We start from the raw sequence: 11772 nt of genomic DNA on the forward strand, positions 1-11772 counted from the left end.
GCCCCCTCCTAGGGTAATCACAGCCCTCCACAGGTTACATATTAACTGTAACTGCTGCGGAATTCTTTCTCAAACAAAAGTACTGAGGTAAATGTTTTCCTTAAGTTAAAGTTTAAAACTACTCCCACGCAGATGGACTCATCCCATTGGGTGCTTACTTGGACTAAGGCTGTGCTTCCTGTCACAGAAAATTACTAGAAAATGCCTTTTCCCATGCCAAGCAGTAACATAATTTATTTCCAGGTAGGACAGAATAAATGTCCAGTGATTATAAAATCTGCTAGTAAGCTCTTTTACCTAGAAGAAAGCTACTGTTTCCCATCAACTTTGTTTCTATATTTTAATCAAATTAATAATATCTAAAATAATGAAACTCCTTGACTCAATTATGCTCAGAAAAAAAGATACAAACCATTTCATTCTTGTTATCGTCTCTGGAAATGAAGTTGGTAAACTAATGAAGTTATGAAACAAGTGTACTTAGACATATAGCTTTCCAGAATATAAAAGGGAAAGGGAATAGTCCCTAAAAGGAAAACATTTAAGCAGCATTTTATTTATCAAATGGAGTTTGCTTTGTTTTGCCTTGAGGTAATTGGGTTTCAACAGGAAATGATCCATGTCTTCTCCATTGTGTCAATTTGAGTGCAGTATCTATAGATTTCATAACCAGCGGGTTATTGTTTTTATGTTATTTGCAAAATCATGTCACAAATACCCCTACCCTTTGGCCTCATGAACTGCTGTTCTAGAATGAACTGGTATTTGGTATGAGTAGCCTCCAGCCCATGATCTCATATCTGAAGTAGAAGTTTCTGAGGTTTTTGGTTTTGGTTTTGATTTTTGTTTGGATGACGGTTTTGTGGTGGGGGTGCTGGGAAGAGGAGAATTCCTCTTACAGATTGCCCATCATTTGTAAAGATTTTTATTTTTTGGCATCTCTTGCAAAACGGGGAATAATTGCTTAGAAAGTTCATTATCTATCACTCCTTTTCTTCCCATTGTGTGCCACGCTCCACTCATTCACCTATTTTTTAAAAGACTGGCTACTGGGGTTAGTTTTTTGTTGGTTCCTAGAGACCATTCCGCATGCAAAGAAGATTGACAGGCTGATTTACAGAGAAAGAATCAAACACGCCGGTTGTCAAATGCATGTGGAGGAAATGGCATATCCTGCAAAACGACCAGGCAGTGCTAATGTTACGTTTCCATCCAGATAGTCTCTATTTGGATAGGAAAAAAACGGTTCTTTTTTTTTTTAGTTTATGTCTTCAAGAATCAAAGTGTCTAAGATAAATATGAATTTTTCATTGTTTGAGTGACTAGAGGGCATTTTGGAAGGAACATTATCTTTTCCAGGACACAGTAGTTCTCTTTAGTGAACTGTAGCAATAATTTACTGAAACGGAATCCTTTGTTCTGGAAGAGTTAATATACCACCTAAAATGCCTTAACTCAGTCCTAGGAAGTAATTTAATACTAAGAAGAATCTAGCAGAGCATCATCTGACCTCCGCGCCTCACTGTGAAACAGATATTTTCAAGAATTCCATTTCCTGAATGCTAAGATACATCCTAAGATAAGAGATCATGATTTACAGGTCACCCCCAATCTCAACCTTTTTTGGTAGCTTGTGTGCACCTCTCTCTAGTTTTTCAAGTTTACACTCATTGTTTTGTTCATTTGTAAAGTACTAATGCCGTTCAAATTAGGAACTTATCTATTGTCAGCAGATGACCAGTCAACTCCTAGAAGAGGAGAAATGTGTGGGAAATATGTCAGTTTTGTGTAATATTTTATTTAATTGAAATATGTATGCCCTTAAAGTAAGAAGTTTGAAAAAAAACACTCCTTTTCTGTGTTTAAACTGGAATGTGGATTTATTTCCTTCCATCGGAATTTAAATTTGAATTAGAACATACCATGTGAGCTCCACTCTCTTTGATGTTATAAATTTCAAAAAGGTGTTCACCTAAATTACAGAAAGAGGTCAGTTAAAAGTTAGATTCTTAACTCCTTATGGTTAAAGGTAATCATGTGTTAGACCAGGCTTAATTCTTTTTAATGAAAGTCATGTTTAGATATTTTCCCATGAATTCTTGCAGTGACTATGAACCTCTTTGAAGGTTGTGCATAAGTATTCTATGAAAGAACTATTCTCCTCTGTCGTTGTATCATGTTAGTGGCTCTTTCCTATTTGATTCCCATTTATTTCCACAGAATTTAGATTTTTTACCTTGTGAGGTGAGAGGAATAATGATGACAAGTGAAGTTTTATAATGCTATTATAGTTATTCTTGAATGTTGAATTCAAGATAGTGAAAGTTTTGTCCATTTTGTAATTATCTATTGCACTTTCCCATAATAAGCTAATCCTTCTTGGCTTGTGGTTAGAGCTAGGGATTAACTATTGCCATGCAGAATTACATGTATTTTTATAAGTTGACTGTAAATATCATAATTACAGTCACATATTTTTATGACCAAATAGTTATGAATGCACGGCACTATGCATGCATGGTTATTAATAGTATGTAGATTATTAAAGACACTATTTTCAGAGTTATTGCAACTTTTATTAAAATTCTTGCATCATCTATTCATAAATGCCTCATGGCTTTTGGTCCCAAGGGCCTAAAGTCCACAGAAAGTTCCATCCCAAGGTAAGCAATTTAAGAGTTGCCTTCCCTGGGTATCAGTAGAAGCCATCTCTTCTAGAATGGCCTTTGGAAAATCCCAGAAGCCAAATCTGGCTTCCAGGTAAAGGGCCTAGCATATTCTGTATTGGTTAGTAAATAAATATACTTTTTTTGTCTTGTCTTTGCTAATCTTAAGGTGAAGCAGGGAATATAATGCCTTGAGAATGGCATTTAGATACTGTCTCTTAGAGACTGGAGAATTCAACGATTTGCTCAGCATCCTACCAGAGGAATCTTTCTGTTCAGTCTGGTTTGCTGGTGTCTGCAACTGGTATTAGCAATCTTTGCAAAAAATGAATCTGAAAACTGTTACTTATTTTTAAAAAGCCTCAGAAGCACTTTTCTTCCCTTTAAAAACAAACCAACAAAAAGGTTCATCTTTTTCTGGATTACCAAAATTTTGTAACAACTTTATAACATTGACGCAAAATTTATGGCTGAATTGGTATGCCCTTGATATCTCCCCATCTTCAATCTCAATATAAAATTGAACATCATCGCTGTGGTGCAGACCTTTACACTAATATTTTTAAGCAATGATCTGCAGATATATTGGGAAAAACATATAGGGAAAAACCAAATTTTGTACTACTTTGCCTGCAAAATAACTGCAATGATATTGACCCAAATGAAAGCAACAAAATTGTAAGTGGAAGCAACAAAGCCTCATTGCATGAGGTCCAACAGGGTAGGGACTGTGTATGGGTATAGTAGCAGTAAATTACCTTGACTTCTCAACTAAAGGACCAAGGTTCATGCACATCAAATTTTACTTAGGAGCACAAGAGGTGGTGTTCTGTGTCTGAAGTGTTGTGGAGTTTGATCAGGCAACATTTGAAATAAGACTGGAAGATTATTGAGAGATGAGCCCACATCTCAGAAATCAAGATGTCTGTAAGTTGGTGTGATAGAACCAGTGGAATAATACCACATATTCTGTGATTTAGAATACAGCAGAGAGAATCGTGTGGTGTCACAAAACTATAGATTGTCAACTGCTAGCAAACTTGATCATAGGCAAATACATCATGCTTGAAGACTGTGTTCTCGTTTGTCAAATTCATAATCTAATCTTTGCTGTGGGAGGTGCTCCTGAATTTCCAAGCACAAAGGAAGAGCCATGGACTCTTTCGTTAGTAAATGTGAAAAGCTAGGGAGACTCTGAAAAGCAGCTTAAATCAAGCACCCAGATAGGTATCATTCATTCCCAGAGTGGCTCTCATCATTGACTAGATTTTGTGAGTCTTTAACTCATAATGAACACTTTTTCTGATCAGTTTTTCTCCATACTTAATGAGGACCTCTCTGTTGCTGATAAAGAAGCCACTTATTTTTCTTATGAAATGGAAAACAATTCAAAGGAGTAATATACAGGGTTAAGCATATATTTATGATATAGCTTGCTAGTCTACAAATCACATTTTATGTCTTCTGCATCTCTAACGATGTCAAAATTAAATGGGTTTATACTTAAAACTGAAAACCTTAAACTTAAACGGAAACCTCTACAAGGTAGATATTTTTACTATAATGAAGTGTTTATAAAGAAAACCATCACTGATTTTGCACTGTCTTAAATTATAGAAAGTCAGCTCCTACTATTTTTCCCTGCTTGAAAATTTCCCTTAAGAAAAGTCTCACAGGTCATGATAATTACAAAGTCTTAAAAATCATAAGAAAACTTAAGGAACAGAGTAGGAATCAACCACTGATTATGTGTGATTCCTGCTGTGTATGATGTGATTGTACTTATCTGAGCTGAGGTTTTTAGAAGTCATTTGTAACTGGGCTCTGGTTTCCCAACAGCTAATGACATGGTCTGATAGAGGAGCATTACGGTTTTCTTTCCCTCTGTTGAGACAGTTCGTAGAGTAAGCACATTACCCACAGGGCTCTGTCAAACCATTGGGGGAGAGGGGAATCTAATGCTTTGCAAGATTGCATTGAAGAATTTCCTAGGAATAACTATGAGAGACTCTCATGGATGAAAGATTAGTGGAGTTTAATAAAAATGTATAACTTCTCAGTGCTATATAAATTTAACTTATATTCTCAGTAGAGGCAGTCTACAATATGTTATGGGGAGCATTTAAACTATCTAATGTAATATGGTTACTGGAATCTCTCCCTGGACACTGAAATACCTTCTATCATTTTATCTGAGGAATTCACTGGTTGTTGATAGCACACCGACAGAGCTGGAAAAAAAAAAACAACAGGCCCTCATATTCTTGCATCTCCTGGTACAGTCTGCAACATCTATTTCAAGTAGAATAAGGAAATTAGGGCATCTTTTTTCGCAAACAAAAAATTGTGCTATGAACTGATAAATTAGACCTTAAACTGGCCAATGCAAATATTCCAATGTTTTAGTAGAGTTTAAGCAACAACTTTATTATACTTTCCTGTTAATTATGCATATTTTCCAGTAATAGACTGTTTTGCTCTTAACTAGGAAATCTGTCACAGATTGAAAAGGGCAGAGATCTCTCCAAGCTACCTCATAAGGGTATTTAAAGACAAAATGGCATGCAATCTTTGATTAAATGGCAGTATATTAAAGCCACAAAGCAGTATTATTTATCACATTTCCTTGATGTTCATTCACTTTATCAAATTAGACAAGGCAAAATGTAAAATGAGCACTCCTCTATGCAGTCCCACATTCTGTTTAACATAATATTCATTAATATGAAATCTCTCAGGGCAGTTGTCTGTTGTGTCTCTACAGATATCTCAGAGCACAAAAATTGACTCAGAAAGAGAGTAATCTGACTTTAAGTAGAGGCAGTGGCCTACCTAGTAAGATGCACAAATAATCTATGAATAACTTCGGAAAAAATTCCAAGTGCATTTCACTTATCACTTGTCTTGGAGGAAAAAATCTGTTTGTGTGTGTATTTGTTTATTTATTTGTTTAATTTTTCTAGGCAAATAGAAAGAGACAAAATTACCATTATTTGGCATTTTACTTAAGTTTTCTTTTCCTCTGGAAGGCATTGCTATTATTTTCTGCTAAATTCAGGTTTTTAAAACACAGGTCACTTACGGAAACATTAGTATCAATGAAAAGAAAACCCCTAGGGAGAAACAGGCTTCCATGTATAGGCAAATTGTAGGAATTAAAGTAAAAGTTAAGCTTTTTTTTTTTCCCTAAAACAAAAACCCACTTGTTCTTAATCCTAGCTAGACAAAATTGCTAATTTCTACAGCAAAGAAAGATGACTAAATGTATGAAATTATGAAACTCTGATGTATTAACACTACAAACCTCATGGCAAACCACCAATTCCAGGTGTCTTTACCCATAAGAATATTCTTTCTAAAATGCTCTATTACATATAGATTCATCCCATTCATGAAAACGGCTTCATTTATCATGCCCAAAATATTACAAACAAAGCCATTATAGCTTTCTGCTCTATAGTTCTGTACCTTGGGCTCCACAACTAAAGCTACCTATACTGAGGAAAGCTTAAAAACGAATTTTGGACAAAAATGTCAAATCAAAAAAAAAATGACCTAAGTTGTATTTCCATCCAAAAAATCTGTGAAATAGAAGACTGCTGTGTGGCCATTTTAGATCTCACCAAGAAGAAGATATTCTAAAAGTACCCATTTTGGATCTTACTAAGAACCAAAACCAAAAGTCCTTCCAAAGTTTCCAATTCCACTTGAATTTGGTCCATTATCAAAACTTACCTCTATGTTGATAAGTGAAAAAATAGTTTGCAAACCAGGTTTTTCTTAACTATAATAGAAACAAATAAAGAACCAGTTATTTCCCATAAATTTGAATGTGTAAACATAAATTTAATAATTAAATGAATCTCATACCTAGGTCAAGGGAAATTATGTTCCAAATATTTATTTGTTCTGTTTACCATTATTTTCATAATTTGGACAGATTGAGATACGATAATTTTAGTTAAATTGCTCAGAATTGCTCTGCATAAGAAATTTATTATCTAGAGCTTAAAGGTAAAAATCTTAAGAAAAATAGCAATTAAATCTTAGCTACTTGGAAAAAAATGTCATCAAAGTTTTATTTACTACAGTGCCATTAGGCAAAGTTAAACACAGCATTTCTGGCTATCTTGACTTTTTAGTTTAACAAAAGAAATCTAGTTCCATTAGTTACAATAAGAAATAATTTATATATTAAAATAGTGATAAATTATACGTGTGTATATTCTATAGTTCTTAGGATCATATACGAGGTCTTTTAAAATCACAACCTCAAATGTTGTAAAAGCTAGGTGATTCTTAAATTCACCAGAATTTCCTTCATTTTTTTATTGATAGTATTAAATGTCACATGGAATATCATAATATGCAACTTATTCCTCTTACTTCAGTGAGATCTTCAAGCGTGCTACCTTTTCTGGAAAGATTTTTCTAGGCTATGAATTAAACTTCCTAAACAAAACATCTTATAACATCACAATGTAAAATAACATAATCTGTGCTTTTTTAGTCTTTTATTGAATCACACGTTCTAAAATATATAATGTAAATTTTTATCCTTTAAACCTTCAAGAATACATACATTAAAAGTAATTTTGTGATAATATATATCAATTATCTCTACATGGTTAAGATAAAGCATTCTGAAGCAAATACAAAATGTCTTAGCATTTCTCAGAGATATTTTTATGAATCCCTACGTTCACGAGTATCTCTTAAACACATAAATTACTAAAGTATTACTAAAAGATTTAGATAGCACTTTAAGACCCCTTAATAATTACATTACCTTCAAATCTAAAGCAGTTTATAATCAGGTCAAATAAATTCTACCTAAAATTTCTCACTGCATTACATTGCATGATTGTAGTAACATTAGCTATAAAAATATTTGAACCAACATTTTTCTCACCATATGAGAGCTGCAGAATATGGAGACAATGAGTAAGCCAGCCGTTATTCAGTAGTACCCAGAGATTACTCACAAAGCACACCCATTTGGCTGCACGCTCTACAGCTTCAAGCCTGGGCATAATTGTTCATGGGCTGTCAGCACCACTTCTAAGTCACTAAAGTCAATAATGTTAAATATTTCAGTATCTAAGTCAACTGTATTTTGATGAATAATGTTGTGGCATTATAAATAATGCATAGATAACCAACATCCAAAATATTTAAATTCACTAGATGCCAAAAATATACTTAAACAATTTAATATTCCACAACTCACTTCAAAAGCTTTGTCATTGCAAAGCTTTCCTCATTATTGACATATACTGAGGAGAGAAAAGAAGTCTTAGTAATATTTCATTTTATATAGTTTTCCATATGCTTTCTTAACAACAAGGATGCCTTTATGTCTTTCATGGAAATGTTTGGACTTATTCAATAGCCATTTTCCTGTCTAATTTTAGTATTGTAATCATTAATTTTATTCTGCTTTTTCCCTTCGTTTAAATATGTTCAACTTTTATCATTTCTAAAATAACTTTTCCTTAGCATAATTAAAACATGTTTTCTCTTTTACATAATAATAAGCATGGCTAGAAAGGAATGAAATACAAATTTAGCAAAATACTATTCATTGTCACTTATATGTGCTTCAAGTTGAAATTCTCCACTGATTTTATTTTTAAAATGGCAACTGGCATGGAAAACTATGCACTCTATGTCTGCTTTGCAGATATTCAATAAATCACTATTCAATGAAGAAAAATAGAACTTCTCCAGCTTCTGACTTGTTTGCTTATGACCTAATGAAAAGGAAGTTATTTAATAATCTCCGACTTTGAGAGCCCATATTCAGAAGCTTTTGTTGTTGTTTTGTTTTATTTTCTAGAATTTTTCTACGTAGCCAGTTACACAGGAATAAGGCCCCATACAAAGGAAGAATTTCAGGTTTATTGATAATAACTGTCTTTTCCACTAAGTTAAAACGCTAGAGCCTAGAGCTATACACATCTTGATAGTAAAACAATGAGGAATGTGATCTAACATAAAGATAAACATTAAGGACAAGGGTGATTTTTTTAAAAAAAGGTAAGTGAGAAAAATTTTTAAAACAAATATAAAACAATTAAAGAAGGGACTAAACAACTCAACTAAAACATTTTTTATTTGGTTTTCATTTGTTTGTTTAGTTTGGCTTTTAAAAAAAAATAAACACATTGGAAAGTTTCAGAAAAATCCTACCATATCTAAGTCTCCAAAAGTGTGTTACTCTTTAAAAAGATAAAACTAGAAATTCAATCCCATTGTAGGATCAAGATTTGCTATGGATGGGTTTCTGAAGTACCCCTAGATTGCTTGGGATTGTATCTACTTACTCACCACATATTTAGGAGAACCTACATTAGTCTCTGTGCTAGGCTTAGAAGAAAATACCACTAAACCATTCATAGTTCCTGACTTTGAGGTATGTATGATCTGTTGAGGAAATCTGCAGCTTGAGTATTCAAGAAAATTAAGAAAGGAATTATGAATGATCCACATCGAAGCCTATAAGATTCTAAAAGGTAGAGCAGAAGATGGGCACAACAGTCTGGGAGAAAAAGTGAAATATACAAGGGCAGGAAAGCAGGTTGTCCAGGATGTAGGCAATAGCAGATGAGATGATAGGAACCCAGAGGAGACTGGCTACAAATGGGAATAAAAAGGAAGAGCCTATTGTGTGTGGTATTATAAAGAATTGCCAGGATATGGAGAGTTCTTTGGAGCTGAGAGAGGGATTTTTTTTTTTTTTTTGAGACGGAGTTTCGCTCTTATTACCCAGGCTGGAGTGCAATGGCGCGATCTCGGCTCACCGCAACCTCTGCCTCCTGGGTTCAGGCAATTCTCCTGCCTCAGTCTCCTGAGTAGCTGGGATTACAGGCACGCGTCACTATGCCCAGCTAATTTTTTGTATTTTTAGTAGAGACAGGGTTTCACTATGTTGACCAGGATGGTCTCGATCTCTTGACCTCGTGATCCACCCACCTCGGCCTCCCAAAGTGCTGGGATTACAGGCTTGAGCCACCGCGCCCGGCCTGAGAGAGGGATCTTAAAGAAAAAGTTCTTTTTATGATATATCCTTGGGATTAAATGCAGTGAATCGTTTATAAAATATAAATACACAGTCCCCATTTTTCTATTTTATCTGTTAAAATCGAGGATCCCAAAACTCAGCAATATCACATAAATTTATGATCTCTCTTGCTTAGAAATGTAGTGGTTGCAGGAGCCAGTTTATCGCATGAGTTTGATTCTCCTGATGATGGAACACCATCCATGTTTTGGCACAAAAGCCGACAGCCATCTGGTCATCTCATACACACCCGGTGTCCCTCAAAGTGCAAGAGTAAGAGACTGTCATGGATTGCTTGAAACCCAAACTCTCCAGAACAAACAGCTCAAACTAATATACTGCAATTAATTATCTCCGTTAATATTATTTTTATTAATAATTCAAATAATACCTGCATAATAGCATAGGTATTATTGTCTCTGCTTTATAGATTGTTTCAAGAAAGAAAACACTGTAAACAAGTACTATGTCCCTAAGGTACAATACATCATCTTTTCATCATAAATCAGTATGAAAGGTGCATGTACAGAGAAGTCCAAATGCAAATTATAAGTGATGAAAAATAACTGCATAGATTTTCTCCCCGTCTATCCTTTTCTAAATGCAAATTTTAAGACAATGCATTTGTTAAATTGCTTACAACTATTTTTTTTTAATTCACTTCCTTATGATTCACTTGTGCTTTCTTTGAAGATCACATAAGGTACATATGCACATAGTTTTTAAGCATAAACCTAACTGATATATACATTACCTTGTCCTTTTTTATAAAGTTTTAATTATAATAAGTGGGTCTCCCCAAAATCAGCAACCAGATTACAAGGATATTTGGAGGAATATATTTTAATCTTTAAACCTGAAATAAGCACTTCCTAATTATGCTATTTAGAGTTGTAGATAAGGTTGGAATTGGCCTGGGGAGGCCCCATTTTGTGACTGGTTCATGAGGAGGACATCTCTTCACAAAGTAGAATGGAGATAAATCCACCAACCAGGTGGCCATAGGAGACCATGGTCAAAAAACATACTCTAAGAGACATTTTGGATAATCCCAGGAGTAACAAAGCTAGTGGTTCCCAAAATTTGCTGTACCTTAGAATGACATAGAGAGATGTTTAAAGTCTCAATGCCCAGACTTCATGCCCGACTACTTAAATCAGTATATCCTGTAGTGAAACCCAGCCTCAGTATTTTGGGGAACTCCCCTAGTGATTTCAATATGTAGCTAAATTTGAAAAACAGTGGCTTAGACAACAGAGTCAACACATTTAATCCAATAAATACTGATAGAGTCTTAATTTATTAAGTGAAGTTTTTAACAAGTCACAAGACAGAAGCATCTATAATTAAAATATAAGCCAGAACTTGTACAGAGTCCAAAAGGGGGTATCCAGAGGGTAGAGAGATGATTTCTAGTAGAGCCAAACCTAGTAGGAGGGCATTGCATTAAAATAACACTTAAGATGAGGTAAGATTATTGGCCTGAGCACCCCATGTGACATGACGAGCCTGGGCAAAGCCCACAAAGAAACAAAAGCACAGAATATGTTCCTGGTTCAACTAACTCAATTTAGCTTGAGTGTACATTTCCAGTACAGGAGTTGAATTTGTACAACCAGAAATTTTGATATAAGAACCTGCAAACATCATGCTGAAGAATTTATATTTGATTTATATATATTTATATTTTAATGGACTCAAATTACTTTTATCATTATTATTATCATTAGATTCAGGATCTAGATAGAAGTATTAATCTGCAATGTTCTAAGTATAGGTTAGACTGGAGATGAGAGACCTGGACCAAATAATTAAGTTAGGAGGTTCTTGTGGTCATCACCAGTGAAGGTAATATTGGCCTGAAATAGAGTTGTGGCATTGAATATAAAAAGGAAGAAATAAATACAATTCACAAAACATGTCTGTAACATGGCCTGAACACCTAAGAACTCTGAGTGTCTACAACACAAGAATATGGTACCCTATAATTGAATATTCACATTAGTGAATTTAATATGGTATGACAGTAACCAGTTCTGAATC

This window comes from Aotus nancymaae, unplaced genomic scaffold (genome assembly GCF_030222135.1).
Source record: "Aotus nancymaae isolate 86718 unplaced genomic scaffold, 86718_ANA_hifiasm-v0.15.2.pri h1tg000040l, whole genome shotgun sequence".
Taxonomy (NCBI): domain Eukaryota; kingdom Metazoa; phylum Chordata; class Mammalia; order Primates; family Aotidae; genus Aotus; species Aotus nancymaae.